This window comes from Amphimedon queenslandica, unplaced genomic scaffold, assembly GCF_000090795.2.
Source record: "Amphimedon queenslandica unplaced genomic scaffold, v1.1 AMPQUscaffold_13522, whole genome shotgun sequence".
Classification (NCBI taxonomy): Eukaryota; Metazoa; Porifera; class Demospongiae; order Haplosclerida; family Niphatidae; genus Amphimedon; species Amphimedon queenslandica.
This window is the reverse complement of record NW_003546242.1, coordinates 1,540,962-1,547,384: the sequence shown is the minus strand read 5'-3', so window position 1 is coordinate 1,547,384 and position 6,423 is coordinate 1,540,962. Positions and strand designations below refer to the sequence as shown.

The 6,423-nt window shown below is 39.1% G+C and overlaps 1 pseudogene; it reads right to left on the bottom strand.

The window, feature by feature from the left end:
- Positions 1–2,887: 2,887 nt before the first annotated feature.
- On the bottom strand, positions 2,888–5,954 carry LOC109593731 (uncharacterized protein K02A2.6-like; annotated as a pseudogene).
- Between the last annotated feature and the right edge of the window lie 469 nt (positions 5,955–6,423).

The window sequence follows — 6,423 nt, the reverse complement described above, 5'->3', positions numbered from 1 at the left end:
TCAGGAACAACAGACAGACTTACAGTAGACTCAGTAGTACTAGTAATGCTGGTGTTGCTGGAGAAAGAGGAACAGCTACCAGCTGCTTCAGGAGTAACCTGAGTCAGAGCATCAGAATGATCATAAGTCTCATTTGGGGACTGAGGTGGTTCAATAAGCGGAAAATGTGAACTGCATTGATTGTCACTGTCAGAAGTAGCTGAGTTGGTTGCATTATCTATGATATATACAATGTAAATTACTTATAAATTACACCAAATTTTTATAATGACTAACCAAACTCATTGCTGTTTGTTGGTCCAGGTGACTCATCTGAAGAGCCTCTTTCAAGTCTCCTCCTTTTTGTCTGAGGTGCATTAGCAGTTGAATGGCTTAGGAAACCAAATAAGCTAGTTTCTTTTAGTTTACTCATGATATTCAATAATGAACATGTGGTGTAGCCAAGACCACTCCTCAAAAAAGCCATGCCCATACTTGATTGTTTATACAATAATTTATGAATATCATTAATATACAATGAATATAATTAAATGGCTAGGGAAATTACCTGGGCCTGGGCCCTGGTCCAGCTACGCCACTGAATGAGGGTTGGCTGAAACTTTTGTCTAGTTCATTTACCAGTAAGTCAATAACCTCAAAGTACAGTTTCCTAAAATATTCTTTAGGAGTTTGAAATGTGTGACCTGGATCTGTACCATCATCGATCCTATTAGGTACATATCTTTAGCGAGGTAGAGTAGGTGGTTGTGTTAGTTCTTTTGCCTCTTCAACAGCTTCTTTGTTAAGATTTGAGAATGAATTTTTAGATCTGTGGCGAATGAAGAAACTTTTGGCCATTGCAACTGGTCTCAGAGCATTTTTTAAGCTAACATCATTCCCTTGTAAATTGAGAGATACTTGTTCAGTAACAGCAATAAACAAGTCACCACTTTTAAGACCAAAAAAGCTACTAAATTTATCACAAACCACATGCTTTACGAGATGATTCAGCTGAAGATTCTCTAGGTAGCACTTCCAACTCTTGACAAATTATTTCATAATTTGTTAAAACTGATCCTATTGCACCTGTTCTAACAGTCCAACGTGTAGATCAAAGTGGTTTCAATTGAGGATTCCCAGGTGATATATCTGCTTGTATACAATTACAGAGTGATAGGCGCTTAGGTGACGCTTTTATTATAAAGATGACAGCTATGATGTGATTGAAAGGGCTTCTTTGATACACACACAATGACTTCAAACCTCTTGAAGGCATAAATTCAGACAGTGAGCCATGCAATGAACTGTTAGTGCTTTTAGACAATTATCTTTCAAGCGCTTTGCTACACCACTCAAGCAACCTAGCATATTGGCTGCTCCATTATATGCTTGTCCACATAAAAATGACATAGGCAAAGATAAACGAACTAAACAATCTTTTAGGACAGAAAATAATGTAGCTGCAGAAGTGGACTCAACCTCAACAAGACCAATGAAGTCCTCATGTATAGTATAGTCATTTTCCACCCATCATAAAGACAAAGATAACTGTTCCTTGGAGAATATTACGAGTTTCATCGGCCATTATTGAAAATCACTTAGAACTTCGAACATTATAAATAATTCCTCTCAATACTTGATGTGCCATTAATTGAATTCTTTTTTGCTCATTGATTATATCATGTGATAAGTAATTTTTGTCAGTAATTCATTTCCTAAGCTCACGAACATCTGATGATTTCTCGAACAATAGTTGAAATAGATTACTTTCAGCTTCAATGTGCCCACGAACAGCAATGCGTTGCCGCAACAGGAACCTGAGTGCACTTAAATGCTTCAAAGCATTGATTATGCTGATCATGTTTGATGTGCAGGCTCAGTTGGGAGGCTACTGATAGCTGTGATTGACATTTATATGATGCTGTTGCTTCTGTATGAAGTCGACTAAGTTCATTGTGTCAAAATTTCTGTTTGGCTCTTTTCCACTTATGAAAACCATTTTGAACCAAAGATAAATCATGTCAATTACTATACATTTTTGAGGAACTGAGTAGCAAAACAAAAGAAACAAAATACTATACCTTTCAGACAGTGAGCCATTTGTGTGCATCAAACCAATTTAAACACAAAAAATGCATGTCTTCCTTGTTTTCTCTTTGTTGCTGTTAAGTCAGAGGACACAGGGTGATAGTGGGCATTAGAAGAGCAACAGTGTAATGAGCAAACAACCCCGTTGTCTGGCAGAGCGGTATCTCCATCTCCTTGCTCTTCATCTCCTGAGGCTTACTCTTCATTCGGTGGTGACCATGGGCAAGGTGCTGTAGGCTCATACTCAAATTTGTTGCCAGAATCATCTGACTCACTCACTTCAGGACTAGGATATTGAAACTCATGAATTGTACTTCTTGGACGCTTAGTACTGGTTTGTGCTAAGAAAGGCTATTCTGCCATGGCATACCATCATTAGCATGTGTAAGAGTAAAACACTCACTCATCACACCTATTATTCTAATTTAAGGGGGGGCTGAGCCTATCAATTTCAAATTTTGGAGGGGCTGTAGCCCCAAAGCCCCCCTTTCCACCACCTATGACTTACATTGATAGTGTTAGATTTTAGTTACTAACGATTCATTTATCAAAAACTATCGTATATTAGCAGCTCAGAGTCCACAACAAAACACAATTAGTGATGATAAAGAGGAGACAGAAGAGAGTAATCAACACATGAAAAGAGAGAGATAAAGAGTGCTAATGTGCGCATGCGTGAAAAATAATTACAATAATAATAATAATGAATAATTATCAGTCTCCTGCAAAACATTAGGATAATAATAGTAATAATCAATTTTACCATTCACTATAGTACTCCCCCTCCAGAGAGTGATGATTGACTCATAAATTCAGTTTATCAGGGAAATGAACCCGTTTTAGCTGTAGGTAATGAATTGTCGCTATGAGTAGTATGATCAGGAGATTGTGTTATTTCTGCTGAGGGTAGAATATCCAAATGCGCTGGTTTAAGACAATCAATACTAACAGTATCTCTTCAACCATTTATATCCAGAACAAAATATTTGTCGGTACATTCTATCACTTTGTAAGGACCATCATATGGTTGTAGAGGTTTTTGGACTGCATCGTGACATATGAAAACATGAGTAGTATATACTATAGAATTAAGATCTTTACTCACAAAAGATTTGTGTTACTGGAAATCAAGTAGGGACAGGACTGAGTGTACCCATTACTGATTTGAGTTTAGTAATGTAGGTTTCAGAATTGGTGAAATCGGATTGGGAAGGTGAAAAGAATTCACTAGGTAACCTTAAACTAGTACCATAGACTAATTCAGCTGCTGAACATTTTAACTCTTCCTTGCCAGCTGTATGAATTCCTAATAAGACAAGGGGTTGAGAATCAGTCCATGAATGATAGTGAGTTTGGGCCTTGAGAGCCCCTTCAATTGTCTGTGAAAACGCTCCACAAGTCCAGTAGCTGTGGGTGGTACAATGTTGTCCTGAAACGTTTTGTTCCGAATATTGTCATCAACTGTGTCCACAAGGATGATTCAAGTTGTCTTCCCCTATCAGTAGTAAGAGTAGAAGGGACATTAAAACGAGATATCCATCCCATAAGTAAGGTTCTTGCCACTGTTTCAGCAGATATGTTGGTCATCGGAAAAGCCTCTGGCCAACGAGTGAATTGGTCCACACAAGTTAATAAATAACAGTAATTGTAAGGAGGAAGGGGACCAACTACATTAATGTGGACATTATTAAAACGAGCGACAGGAGAGGGGAAAGAAGAAAGAGGAGCAATGTTGTGTCTCTGTACTTTAGAGAGTTGACACTGTAAACACGAACAGGTCCACCGCTTAACATCAGATTGTAATCCAGGCCATACAAAGCATGCAGACCTAGTCTCTGAGTTGCTTTAATCCCCGGATGGGAAAGAGAGTGAAGTGACTTGAAAACAGTCTGACTAAAAGGGCGTGGTTTTCCTGTAGACATATTACAGACAATGGTGCCACTTGTATATTGAAGAGGAACAGATTGAAGGCAAAGAGATGAATCGGATGAAGTCTGAGCAAGGAAATCCTCTTCTTGCTGGGACATAGCCATTGCCTGATAATCCACAATTGCTGGAGATGTTAAACCTAAATTGTTTAACTTGACTCGAGACAGAGCATCAGCCACAGGAATACATTGACCATTGATATGACGGATGTCAGTAGTGAACTGGGATATGTAATCCAAGTGACAAGTTTGTCTTGAAGAATACCTATCAGACTTAGTATGAAAAGAAAAAGTTAATGGTTTGTGATCAGTCAATACATAAAAGGTGCGACCTTCTATACAATGTCAAAAATATTTAATGGCCTGATATATTGCCAGCAACTCTCAGTCAAAAGTGCTGTACTTTCGTTCTGCTGGGTAAAGCTTTTGTGAGAAATATGAGGCAGTGGCCATTAATATACTGTTGTAATGCTGCTCCCACAGCCACATCAGAGGCATCAGTCATAACTGATGTTAATGCATTATGCTTAGGGTAAGAGAGATAAGTGGCCTCAGCTAAAGGTGTCTTTGCTTCATTAAAGGCTGAAATACATTGACTAGACCATGTTATGTCCATATTGGATGGTGTGTTAGACAGTAATGTGTGCAATGATGTAAGTACCTGGGCACAATGAGGAATAAATCGATGATACAAGTTAATTAGGCCCAAAAATTTCCGTAGCTTTTGTTGCGACTGTAGTAGTGGAAAATTTTGAACAGCAGAGACTTTGAAGTGCAATGGTCGAATACCAGACTTATCAATGGATGACCTAAGAATGTGAATGTGCTAACACCAAACTCACACTTATTCAGGTTAACAATAATTGCATACTCCCTGAGGCATGTGAAAACCTCTTGCAAATGCTTTTTGTGTTCAGCTTCATTAGCACTGGCAATTAGCACATCATCAATATAGGCATTTGTATGATACACGCCTTGAAGTACCTTGTCGATAAATCTTTGGAAGGTTTGAGTTGTTTCCAAACCCAAATGGCATTCGTACAAATTCAAATAATCCGAAAGGAGTAGTGACTGCTGTTTTGCGAATATCATCAGGATGGACAGGTATCTGATAATACACTTGGACTAAATCGATTTTAGAGAATATAGTGCATCCATGTAAAGAGTTAGCAAAATCCTGTATGTGTGGTATAGGATACCGGTCAGGCAGAGTAACAGCATTCACAGCTTTATAGTCTCCACATGGTCTCCAATCCCCATTTGGTTTTGGGACCATGTGAAGTGCCGACGACCAGGAACAAGAAAACGGTCGAATCACACCACATATGATCAAATTCTGCTCGAGCAATTCGTAAATGCTCTGGTAGCAGTTGTCTCGTTCGAGTATTGACTGGTGATCCTGAAGTTTTGATGAAATGGACGATGTTATGTTTCACTGGAGAATTGAAATTTTTAGGATGAAAGAGTTCAGGAAAACCTAAAAGGATAGAAGAGAAAGAATTAGAAAGGAGAGGGTTAAGAGTGAGACTGTGTGTATGGTGGTGGTGAGTGCACAGCATGTTAGTTTGTAATTGAGTCCGAGTGTCAATAAGGACTTTGTGACGGACATCAACTAACAGACCATGGTGCTCCAGGAAATCAGCTCCAACAATAGGATGCTTTACATCAGCTACTATGAATATCAAATGGTAAGGTTGGCGCAATCCTAAATTAAGTGTAAGTTAATAAGATCCATATGTATATCTGTGTATTGTTAGCAGCTTGAAGTGTAAATCCTCTGCACCCTTGTAGTTTATCAGCTTTACTTGGAGGCAATACACTGACTTCTGCTCCTGTATCCACCAGAAAATGTTGCCCTGAGGACCTATCTGTTATGAAAAATAGGCAACTGTTGATAAGGCCGGGTGCACATGTCGCCGTCAGTGACCGACCTGTCCGTTTTCCTGCTTCCATGAACATGGTTGATTGCACTTAGTGGCCTTGTTTCCGTAACGCGAGTGATACCAACAAACACTGGATCCTCTATTTGGTGGGCCAGGACTACGAGTGCGATGTTTCTGAGGACTTTTTTGACGACGGAAAGAAGAATGAGAGAGAGATTGAACCATACTTTTGAGACTCACAATCTCTTGAGTTGTTCCATCTCTGATGACAATTGATCAGTCTCAATAGTTGAAATATGAGGTATGGCTACTTCTACTACTGTGTTAGCCAAGGTAGCTAAGGCTTCCAGGTCTTCAGACTCATTTGTTGATGCTGAAACCATCCTTAGTTAGTAGGAAGCCATTGTAGAAAAAGTTCTCTCACAAAGGAAGGATCGGCTGAAGCGGCCTTATCACCTAATAGTTGCTTCATACGTCTCAGTAACTAAGATGGCGTTCTATCTCCTAACTCTTCACTGCTAAAATGTTGTTGGAGACGTTTCTGC